The following is a 13,285-nucleotide window of genomic DNA, read 5'->3' as shown; positions in this document are numbered from 1 at the left end:
GGTGACCTAAATGGGAAGGAAATCTAAAAAGCGCGGATATATGTATACATATAGCTGATTCACTTTGCTGTACAGTATAAACTAACAAAACATTGTAAAGCAACTATACCCCAATAAAAAAAATTAAAAAGACACTAATACAACATTGTAAATCAACTATACTCCAATAAAAATTAATTTGAAAAAATGTCATTTCTACATTTAAATTTAAAATTAAATCTATGGAGATTTAGTTTACATGCAATACAATTAATCAGTTTTATCTGTGCAATTCAGTGAGTTTTAACATGTATTTAGTTATGAGATGACCACCGAAATCATGATATAGACCATCTCCATCAGCCCAACATATTCTATTGTGATCATGTGAAGTCAATCCCCTCCTCAAACCAGTGGTCTCTGGTACCTACTAATACACTTTCTGTAACTATAATTTTGTCTTTTCTAGAAGTACATATATATGGAATCCAACAAGATGCTTTTAACTTTCATTCATTTTGTTGTACATAACAGTTCATTACATTTTATTGTTCAATAGCATAGAAATACCAAATTGAAAGTATCAGAATGTTTTTATACATTTTTTGACTGTTAAGAATAAAGTTGCCATGAACATTCAAGTACAAGTCTCTGGGTAGACATGTTTTCATTCTCTTAAGTAAATATTTAGGAGTGGGATTGCTGAATCACTATTAAATCTATATTTAACTTTATACGAAACTGTTAAACTGTTTTCTAAAGTTGTTGTACCATTTTACATTCACATCAGCAAAGTCTGAAAGGTCCAGCTGCTGTATGTTTACCGAAACTTACTATTATCGGATTTTAAAATTCCAGTCATCTTAATGTATGTGTAATGATAATGAACTGTGTTTTTAATTTGCTTTTTTTCTGATGAGCGGAGACCTTCAAATTGAAATGAAAAGAGGCTAACCAGCAGCACAAAACCACATGAAAATGTAAAACTCCCCAGTAAAGGTAAATATATAGACAACTATGGAATCCTGTAGTATAGTTATATAGCTATGTAAATCACTTTAAAATTCAGTACAGAAATTTTTTTTAAAAATGCAAAAAAAGTAACTATAAATCTGTGTTAATGGATATGTGATATAAAACAGGTAATCTGTGTCACCAATAACATAAACTGGGAGAGAGGGGTATGAACATTTAAAGGAGTTTTTATAGTGGTTTAAATTAAGATGTTATCTCTTTAAAATATATTGTTATAACTTTAATATGTTTTATGTAATTGCAATGGTAACCAAGAAGAAAATATGTTTAGAATATACACAAAGGGACATGAGAAGGGAATTAAAACTTAACACTACAAAAACATCAGTGAACTACAAAAGAAATAGACAGCAACACAATAATAATAGGAGAATTCCATACCCCACTTTTAGTTATGTATAGAACAACCATACTAAAAATCAATAAGGTAACAGAGGATTTGAACAACACCATAGACCAACTGGACCTAACACGTATGGAATATTCCACCTAACAACAGCAGAATGAGCATTCTTGGCAAGTGCACATGGAACATTTCCCAAGATATCTTGAGACAAATGAAAACAAAACAAAACAAAGCTTATGGGATTCAACAAAAGCAGTACTATGAGGGAAGTTTATAGTTATAAATGCTTACCAAAAAGAAAAAAAGAAAGATTTCAAGTCAACAATCCAAATCTATACCTCGAGGAAGTAGAAAAAGATGAACAATCTATATCCAAAGTTAGCAGAAGAAAGGAAACAATAAATATTAGAGCAGAGATAAAATAGAGACTATAAACACAGTAGAAAAACTAAATGAAGCCAAGAGTTTTTTTTTAAAGATCAACAAAATTGACCCTATTCTGACTAACCCTTAGAATAACAAAGAAAAAAAAGAGAAAAACTCAAATAACTAAAGTTAGAAATGAAAGAGGGGAAATTACCACTGATACCACACAGATACAGAGGAGTGTAAGATAGTATGAATAATTATATGTCAAAAATTGGATAACCCAGAAGAAACTGACAAATTCCTAGAAATGTACAACCTACCAAGACTGAATCATGAAAAAATAAAAAGTCTGAACAAATCTATAACTACTAAGGAGATTGAACCAGTAATCAAAACACCCAACAAAGAAAAGCCCAGGATCACGTGGTTTAACTGGAGAATTCTACCAAACATTTAAGGAAGAATTAGCACCAGTTCTCCTCAAACTCTTCCAAAGAATTGAAGAGGACAGAGTACTCCTGAACCCATTCTATGAGGCTATCATTACCCTGATAGGAAAACCAAAGACACAGTAAGAAAGGAAAACTACAGACCAATATCCCTGATTAATATTGACTCAAAAATCCTCAAAACAAAAAAACAATCTAGCAAACCAAATTCAATAACACATTAAAAGAATCATGCACCACAGTTAAGTGGGATCTGTCCTTGAGATGCAAGGATAGTTCAACATATGTAACTCAATCAATGTAATGCACCACATTAACAGAGTCAAGGACAAAAACCACAAGGTCATCTCAACTGCTGCAGAAAAGAAGTTGACAAAATTCAATACCTTTTCATGATAAGACCTCTCAACAAAGCAGGACAGAAAGAAATCACCTCAACATAATAAAAGTGGTATATGAAAAGCCCACAGCTAACATCATACTCAATGGTGAAAGACTGAAAACTTTTCTTCTAGATCAGAAAAAAGACAAGGATATCCACCCTCACCACGTGTATGTTCTAGTCAGAGCAATTAGACAAGAAAAAGAAATAAAAAGCATGCAACTTGGAAAAGAAGTAAAATGATCTCTGTTCACAGATGACATGATCTTATATCTAGAAAGCCCTAAAAAGATTGCACCAAAAAACTATTTAACTAATAAACATTTTCAGCAATTTCAGGATACAAAATCAATATAAAAATTAGTCTCATGTCTATACACCAAGAATGAACAAGCTGAAAAAAAAACTAAGAAAAAAATTCCACTTACAATAGCATCAAAAAGAATAAAATTCTTAGAAATAAACTTAAGGAGCCAAAAGATTTGTATACTGATAACTATAAAACTTTGCTAAATGAAATCAAAGAACATATAAATAAATGAGTAGATATCCCATATTCATCAGTTACAAGACAATATTGTTAAAATCTGTATTATCCATACTACCCAAGGCAATCTATTTATTTAATGCAATCTGTATCAAAATGCCAATCATATTTTTTGCAGAAATAGTAAAAAAAAAATCCTAAAATTCATGTGGAATCTCAAGGCCTTCTGATTAGTTAAAACAATCTTGAGAAAGAAAACCAAAGTTGAAGGCCTTACACTTCCTGATTTTAAAGCATATTACAAAGCTATCAATATAATAATCAAATCAATGTCATACAGGCATACAGACAGATATATAGACCAATGGAAAAGAATAGAGAGACCAGAAATAAATCCTTGGATATATGGTCAAAATATCTTCTACCATGTTGCTGAGACCACACAATGAGGAAAAGACAGTCTCTTCAATAAATGGTGTTAGGAAAACTGGATTTCCACATGCAAAAAAATGAAATTAGACCCTTAATTTACACCACGTACAAAAATTAACTCAAAATGGATTAAACACCTTAATGTAAGATCTAAAACTGTAAAGTTCCTAGAAGAAAATATAAGGAAAAACTTCAGGTCATTGGATTTGGTAATGATTTCTTAGATATGACACCAAAGCAGAGCCTACAAAAGCAAAAATAGACAAATGGGAGTAAATCACACTTATTCAATAAAAACTTCTATGAACCAGAGCAAATGATCAACAGGATAAAAAGACAACTTGCAGATCGGGAGAAAATATTTACTTTAATCATGATCTGATAAGTGGTTAATATCCAGAATATATAAGGAACTCATACAACTCAACAACAATGACAACAACAAAACAACATGATTAAAAAATAGGTAAAGAACTCTCCAAAGGGGACTTCCCTGGTGGTCCAGTGGTTAAGAATCAGCCTTCCAATGCAGGGGATGCAGGTTCAATCCCTGGCTGGGGAGCTAAGATCCCATATGCCATGGGGCAACTAAGCCCACATACCACAACTACTGAGCCCACGCTCTAGAGCTCATGTGCCATGACTAGAATGCCCATGTGCTTCAACTATTGAGCCCATGTGCTCTGGAGCCCATGAGCCACACCTAGAGAGAAGCCCGCATGCTTCAAAAGAGCCCATGTGCTGCAACTAAGCCCGCATGCTTCAAAAGAGCCCATGTGCTGCAACATGCTTCAAAAGAGCCCATGTGCTGCCACATTAAAAAAAAAAAGAACTCTCCAAAGAAGATAGACACAAGTGGCCAAAAACATACAAAAAGATGCTCAACATCACTAATCACAAGAGAAATGCAAATCAGAATCACTATGAGGTATCTCTTCACACACACTAGGATGGCCACTATCAAAAGAACAGGAAATAATAAATATTGACAAGGATGTGGAGAGATTGGGATCTTTATACTCTATTGGTGGGAGTGTAAAATGGTGCAACCATTGTGGAAAACATGATGGAGGGTCCTCAAAATATTAATAATAGAATTACTATGTGATCCAGCAACCACACTTCTTGATCTATATTTAAAAGAATTGAAAGCAGGATCTCAATTATTTGCACATCCACGTTCACTGCATCATTATTCACAATAGCCAAGAGATGAAAGCAACACAAATGCCCATTAAAGGAAGAATGGATAATGTGATATGTATATATCATATCAATATATATCTGATATATACATATAATGGAATATTATGCAGCCTTAAAAAAGGAAATTCTGTCACATTCTAAAATATGGATGAACCCAGAGGACATTATGCTAAGATAAATAAGCCAGTCACAAAAGGACAAATACTGCATGATTCCACTCACATGAGTATCTAAAGTAGCAAAATCATAAAAAGAGAAAGTAGAGAGGTGGTTGCCAAGAGCTGAGGGGATGGGGAATTAATGTTTAATGGGTATAGAGTTTCAGTTTTGCAAGATGAAAAAGTTCTAGGAATCTACTGCATGACATTATGAATATACTTAACGCTACAGAAGTATACGCTTAAAAATGGTTAAGATGGTAAATTTAGTGTTATGTGTTTTTTAGCATGATAAGTAAAAAAACAAGTCTGCAAAGTTTAAAAACAAGGCCAAAAATGGGAAAAGATAATTCTAACATACATAATGAAGTATAATTTTAATCTAGAACATATGATGAATTTCTGCCAAACAATAAGAATAAAACAGTGTGTCTCCAAGAAAAATATAACAAAAGTTTTTAGCAGACATTTCCTAGAAGAGAAAACATGACCAGTAAGTATATGAAAATATGTTCAATTCTGTTAGTGATCAGGTAATGAAAATTTTAAAAAAAACTACTATAAGATATAATTTTATAAGATTGTAAAACCTTAATAAACGTTTGGCACTATCTCGCATTGCCAAAAATATTGTTCATCAGAAACTCTCATAAATTGGTATACACACCTTTAAAACGGTTTAAATATCTGCTATTCCAATTTTATGCATCTATAACCTACATAAATGTTTGAACATTTGCACAAAGGAAAAAACAAACATTTTCATAGTAGCATAGTTTTTTTTTGTTTGTTTGTTTTTGCGGTACGTGGGCCTCTCACTCTTGTGGCCTCTCCCGTTGTGGAGCACAGGCTCCGGACGCGCAGGCTCAGTGGCCATGGCTCACGCGCCCAGCCGCTCCGCGGCATGTGGGATCCTCCCGGACCGGGGCACGAACCCGTGTCCCCTGCATCGGCAGGCGGACTCTCAACCGCTGCGCCCTCAGGGAAGCCCCAGTAGCATAGTTTATAATAGCAGGCAACGTACAACAGTCCAAATGATCAGCACCAGGAGAATGGATAAGCATGCTGTGGTACATTCACTGGATTGAATACTATGTGAAAATGAATGAGAAACACTAACAAATCAAAAAGAATGAATATATTATTGAATTTAAAAGAAAGTTACAGAAAAAGAATTATGTTACTCCATACATGTAAACGTTAAAAACCTGCAAAGATTGTAACACCTTATAAAACTGTGAAATAAAACAAATTACCCATGGAAAATTTTGGATAGTAGCTTTCTCCAGAGAATAGGAAGTATCCACAGGGGCATTTCAAAAATATTGATTATATTCTCTCATATTGATCAATGGAATTACAAAAATATTGATCAGTTTCACTTTCTAAAGCTTTATGGTAGAGATCAAGCAATCAATCTGTGTATATAATAGTTTTTCTAGAAACTGATGAATTTTAATATATTTTCTAAATCTCATTAGTATATAGAGCACTACTACTGAGCATTCAGGGAACACCTCAGAGAAAGAGTTGGCAGATGGGTGTTCAGTTGCTCTGCAGCTGAGGAACCTCCACATTCAAATCTGTCTTATCACCCAACATTAAAATTCAGCTAGTTTCCCCTCACCAGCACCTCGCAACTATGGTGGATTCCTCTTCCTCCTTTCTACCAGGTATGAGAACAGCCATGGGTCTCTTTTCAGCTAAGAAGACCTTTTCATTCTCTGGAGCTTGGTTCATATAAGTTTCTTTGTGTCTTTAGTTTCTGGTTCTTAGGGTGAGGGCAATACTCTTGTGACTTTGTATATTCAGACTTGAATCAAAATGAAAATCCTTTCATTTTGAAATTTTAAACCCATAAATCTTTATCCCTTAACAATCAGATATTTAAGAGGTAGGTATTTAAATATATCCCTTTTATACTTGCTCTGGAAAGTTTCTATTATGTTGTTTGTCTGGATTTTTATTTCTAGGTTGATATTATAGACATCATTTTTATCCCTTTGGGGAATTAGCTTTTATTTACTTTTCAGACTACAAAGTCTAGTAACGGATTATAACATTCTTACATCACGTACATATTGAAGTGTATTACTGGGTTTGTTTCTTCTATAATTTTTCCAAGTGTATCTATAATATCTTTCTTTTCTTGGCAAACATTCTGACATCATTTTTGAAAATTATTTTTTATTATGTCCTCACATTTGAATGACTATGAGGCTCAATATTGCATTCTTGATCTAAACATATTTTTCTTTATTTTATAACATTCTTTCATTTTTGTGTTCAATTTTGCTGTTGATAATTCTGATATAATGGTTCATCCTTATTCTTCTGTAGATTATTTTCTTTTTACTCTAGAATCATTTAAAATTTGTATCTACTATTGGTGTTAGTGAATATTATTATAATGTGTGTAGGCGTGGATTTTTTTTTCCCCTTAGCTCTCAAGAAATACTGTAAATCTAAAGTTCTGGTCTGTGTTTTTCTTAAATTCTGGGAAACCTTTAAACATTATTTCTTCAAACATTACCTTTTCTCTTTTCCTTTTAGTTTTCTTTTTGCAACTCACAATGCTACCGTACTTCACTCTCAGCTTTAGTTTTATAATTTGACTTATCTTCCCTTTCAGGTTGCCATCTAGATTTCATCAACCACATCTTTAAACTCATTAAGTAATTCTTCAGATAGATCTATCTTACTATTTATCCAACTATTATATTCTTATTTTAAATATTGTAAATTTTACATCAAATGTTTCTACCTGGTTCTTATTGAAGTTTCATTGTTAATGATTTTTATTGCTTATATCATCTCAAATATTTAAGTATACCTAAACTTTTGGTGCTTCTGTTCTGTTCCATATGATACCTGTTGTTTAGTTAGTTGCCTTTCTTTTGAGGTGACTGTACTTTGGGTGTCTAATATACTTGGTTTGAGAGCGCATGTTCCCTGGTAGTGTCAGCCATTCTGCTTGGTATTGGAATAAAGTCAAAGTCAAGGTCTTGGGCAGTTCCTCAGAGTGAATTTAAAGAGAGGCAGAATATATGGTACCGTAGAAGCACTGTATGTCATTCCCAGTTGCTGCCACTCAACAAAATAACCCCTCTGGCCAGGATTTCACTTTCAACTCTTCAGAAAAAGCAGCGCTGGCTAGAGATGGTCTCCCTAGGTGATCATTCACTGGCCTTTAGGCTTGTAGTATAAAGGCACAGAGAAATGGACTCGCTCAACTGTCTAGTTAGCCCATGTCTGTTATTTTGAACTCATCCTCGCAGGACTTTTGTTCCATACTGTTATTTTCTACACTGGTAGTCTACTCTGTTGCTGCAGAATTCTTTGCTAAGGGGCTGGTGGCTGTTGTCCCAGAGTAAAAGCGAGAGGTAAAAACAGAATTTAACATACTCCTTTCATTATTTTCTGGTATTGCTGTCTCAGGCTGCTCTCTGCCCCAAGCTGCAGCACACCTGCTCAACGCACACTCCAACAAGGGAGCCTATGACTCTCCAGGTGTTTCCCAATTTTTTGTTGTTTTTTTTGCTTGAATCAATGCTACCTTTTAATCTGTGCAGTGTCCTTAGAGTTGATTTTGGGGATGAGATGTGTGGCAGACACACTCTGAGGTGAACCCCCAATGAGTCACACTCATATATAATCCTCTTGAGTACAGGCAGAATCTGTGACTTGATTCTAACCAGTAGAATATGACAAAGGTGATAGGGTGCCCCTCCCATGATGGTGTTTTGTTATGCATGAATCTGTCATAGCAGATGAGAGACAGACAGATACAGAGACAGAGATTCTCCTGGTGGCTTTGAAGAAGCAAAGAGCCATTTTGTGAACTGCCTGTGAAAGGGGCCATGTGGCAGAGAACTGTGGCTGTCCTCCAGTAGGCAGCCAGGGACCTCAGTCACACAGCCATAAGCGAATTAATTCTGTCAACAGCCTGAATAAGCTTGAAAGCAGATTCTTCTCTAGTCAAGCGTCCCATAAGACTCTAGCTAGCCAATATCTTGATTGCAGTGTGAGTACAGGACCCTGCCAAGCCATGCCCAGACTCTCGGCCCATAGAAACTGCAAGACAATAAAATTGTGTTGCTTTAAGCCACTATCTCTGTGGTAATCTGTTTTGCAACAGCAGAAAACTAATACAGTAGGAAATAGCTTGAATTAGTTCTAGAACTTGATAGGAACCAGAGCTTGGGGTAGGTGGGGAAATAAATGTATATACTTTTATCATCTCACAGTGAGGAGTGGGAATCACTTAGAAGGTAGAATTGCCATGGTTAAATAAAGGTCATCTACCGCAAATTTTTTTAGGATCACAAATAATATTTTTAGATCTATTATTTCTTTTAATTCAAGTGAATAGCTATGCTCTATTATAGATTGTTAAGGATGACTATCAATATTTTTTGTTTCACTTCCCTGTAAAATGTCAATAAAATGGATTAACTTCAATGTTATTCATACTAATGTTCAATAAATTCATACTCATTCTTTCAACAGGAAATTTCCCCAACTGTCACATAAATTTATGATACATGGGGAATCATGATTTTTATTGAAGTTTACTATCTTTAAAATAAAACTAATTTAAGATTCATGAAGAAGTCATATATCAGCCTAATAGAATCCTGTCACAGTGTATCAGAACCGATTACAATGTTGGCATTGTAGTCACTTTGCCCATAATTCTCTTTTAAAAGCTATCCTTAGGAGAAGAAGCTCAATTGAGTCTTTCAGAGCATACCTTATGAATGGGTACAAAATGAGTGGATTGAAGTACATATGACCTTCCCAAAGGTCATTTCCTGATAAACTGATGACAAAATGGGATTTACTCTTCCTGATAGTCTTCAACTTCCTGGGAAGCTGCATAGATATTGATTCTTTTTGCTTCATTAATATCCACTGATTATATCACAGAATTTGTACTGATTAGAATTATTGGGGCCGAAGGCAGGCCACCCCAAAATATGCCTCAATGGCATACTGATTATTTTGAGTTAAAGTTACTTAAGAAATGGCCATTGCAAGAGGGGCACTCTGACCCTCCTTTCTGTTTCCCTGAAAGCGGGAAATAAATCTCCCATGTGAAAGGTGCACTCCCTGTAACTGGAGGTAGAAGGACACCCTTATCCCAGAGACAGGGAATTCAGGGCTGAGAAGCTTGTATACACAAACTTGCTACTTCCTTACTAATGGACTACCCAAGCCCAAACTTTGCTTAAATTCCTTTCTAATTAAGCCCCCAATCCTAAATTCCTTTGTCCTGTCAATTCCTCTCAAATTTATTGTTTCTTTGTCTCAAAAGTATAAAAGCTGCCTGCTTTGACCACTTCATAGGAGTCCTATTTCTATGAGACCTCTGTACTCACAAATTAAATTTGTTTCTTTTTCCCCTGTTAATCTGTCTTGTCTTAACTTTATTATTAGTTCAGCCTCAAGAACTCAAGAGTGGTAGAGGGAGAAATTTCCCCCTCCCCAACAGAATATAACAAGTATCTGCTGAAACTTACAACATTTTCTTTCCTGCTCAGACACACCTCCACAATGACCATTTCATACCCACCAATTCTACCATTTTTGCCTGCATCTTTATGTTTTATTAACTAATTTTGAAATACTGATGATGACCAAGTAAAGGCACTGTTCACAACACACATTCCTCTTACAGCACTCAGCTATTCCGAATATCAACTTTTATAAGCCTTGGTTCTCAGGATATCAACGAAATTTGCATTTACAGATGTAAATATTCAGTCTGTATCATCACAGAAACTTAACTGTTTCGGTTTTCTTTTGTACAATAGATGAATAAATATAATTATTTATAATTATTTTCCCTCATCCTTAGGAGGGTTTGGAAGATTAAGTAAATCCTTATTACCACAAAAAGGAGAGAAAATAATTTTAGTTGCTAATGATTCAGTCTTTGAGATCAAATGCCATCCTAATTTATTATGTAAGGGAAATAGGGGAACAAAAATAAGAGGAAATGGGGATGAAGGAATAGAGAGCGTATGTGGGATAGAGGAAGACTTCAAAGAAGAGGAACTAGTGTTGGTTATGAGAAGTAGGTGCAAAAGCTTAGTTATTGATTCTGAGGTAGCTGCAGAAAACGCATTGGGGCTTACTCTCTGGGAAGATGTGGAGGAGTAGAAATAAGATGGAATATCTCACGAAGCAGAGTTTAATACATGATATCTGTGTAGAAGCTGATTCTTCACCTGTGAACCACCAATTCTTTCCCTGAATAAAACTCACGTCACTTTCTCAAGCTTGTTGATCCTCCTTCCAAAGACATATTTGCTCTGATTTCAATCAGTATCTTACCTACTGAATGGCCCAGAAGGAGATTCTTGGCAGTGCTGGAAAGCTTTACTTAGCTTAATGTCCTGGGACACTGGTATTGCACAATGGGAGACTCTAGATGTTCGTTATGATGAACTTTTAGTAAGAATTGGGACCACCTGCATCAACATAGTTTAACAGTTAAGACTGAGAACTGAGGCCATAACTAAGAATGTCCCATCAGCCTTGTGTTTCCTTTGCTGACTTTGGTGAAAGAAGAAAAAATCAGAAGTTTATTCTCTACTTTAGTGGGGATATTTTGACCTGTTACATTTGACTCAACTCCAAGAAACTAATTCCACTTTGCTATGTTGCAAAGACATCTTGGGTTAAATGACTCATGCCCATTTCCCTGCATCAGAGTACAAATAAAGAACATTATCACTATAGTGAATTCACTGTAGTTTCATTTTTACATCTAAGTGATGTGCTACTTACAGACCTTCTGACAACTCTAAACATGAGCATAGTTTTGTAAATAAGTTTTAGGCAAACCGATGGATGTTGTATACTTGCTCTACATATATAAAAATGTCATCGCCTCTTATGACCTCATCCCTCCCCAAGTTTTCCTCCCAAAACATTACATAGTTCTGTTTCTGTACAATTTTTCCCCATGAACTAGCTTAATCTAAGAATAACAATTATTGCTAATGGCACATCCCTTGGTAGAGAAGCTGAGGATGATACAGTCTTCAGATCCTAGCTGCTTTTTGACAATTTTAGAGAATAGCAGAATTGTAGGCTTCACTTCACCACTGCAATTAATATGACTCCCATACCCTGGATTTGAGAAGCAAACTGGGACGTACTTTGCCTTGGCCTGGGTCTAGGTACTACCCAAATATGATAATAATTCACAGTATTTTACCTTGATCAATATAGTATTAATTCCAAAATTTTGGAGTCTCATTATTTCCACAAGATTGAATACACCAAGGTTAGATAATCAGTTTTTTGTGGGTTTATATATACAAGTTTAAGAATAGTGATATACAAAATATTTAACAGCCAGTGTGGCACAGGCAACAACCAGTCATTATGGATACCTGTGTGGTTGTATAGGTGAATACTAGCTGAATACCGGTTCTAAGCATAAATCTAAATTACCGGAGGCAACTGCAGAGAAAATGCGAAGGAGAGGAGAAACACATAACGTGGCTTTTTGGACATAGATACGGGAGACAAAAGCAGTCTCAAAAATGTTTGAAAACTAGAATTTTAGCAAATTCAAAATATGCAGCACAGCTACTTTCTTCTCTGTTACACAACTCTGATTTTCTTTTATATGTAACCTAGTATAGGGTGGTAAAGTGACTTAGAATGTTGATACACTGTTTTAATAAATTACTTGGGAATGTTATATATTCACTTAAAATTAATAATACACTATGTTTACTTTAAACTAAAAATATTTTAAGGTGTCTTAGTTGGAAAATGTGAAAAAAATATAGCACTAGTTAATACACAGCAATTTACTTTCATTAAGGTAGTTGTGCTATTATTATTAATTGATTACAAATGTTTGGCTGATTAAGTTACTTGATTAGAAAACTGGTAAAGGTATTTTTTTCCCCTAGTATAGTTGTTTTGGGACAGTTTACCTTAGTGCAGTAAAACAGGTGACGTGATTGATCTGTTGTATGTCATATATAATCTTATCTGTATTAGTATTATGTAAAACCAAGTTAGATAAAGTTAAGGCTTTATTTAAAAAATAAATAATGTAAAAGATTGTTGAGTCCTCCAAATCCACTAAAAATATACAGTGAACTTAATCAGGATTTCTGTTTATACTATATTAGCTTCCTACTGCTGCTGTAATAAAGTACCACAAAGTGAGGAGCTTAAAACAACACAAACGTAACACATATATATGGAATCTAAGGAAAAAAAAAAAAGGTCATGAAGGACCTAGGGGTAAGACGGGAATAAAGACACAGACCTACTAGAGCACGGACTTGAGGATATGGGGAGGGGGAAGGGTAAGCTGGGACAAAGCGAGAGAGTGGGATGGACATATATACACTACCAAATGTAAAATAGATAGCTAGTGGGAAGCGGCCGCATAGCACAGGGAGACCA

The sequence above is a fragment of the Pseudorca crassidens genome, chromosome X (assembly GCF_039906515.1).
Source record: "Pseudorca crassidens isolate mPseCra1 chromosome X, mPseCra1.hap1, whole genome shotgun sequence".
Lineage (NCBI taxonomy): Eukaryota > Metazoa > Chordata > Mammalia > Artiodactyla > Delphinidae > Pseudorca > Pseudorca crassidens.
This window is presented reverse-complemented; position numbering follows the sequence as displayed.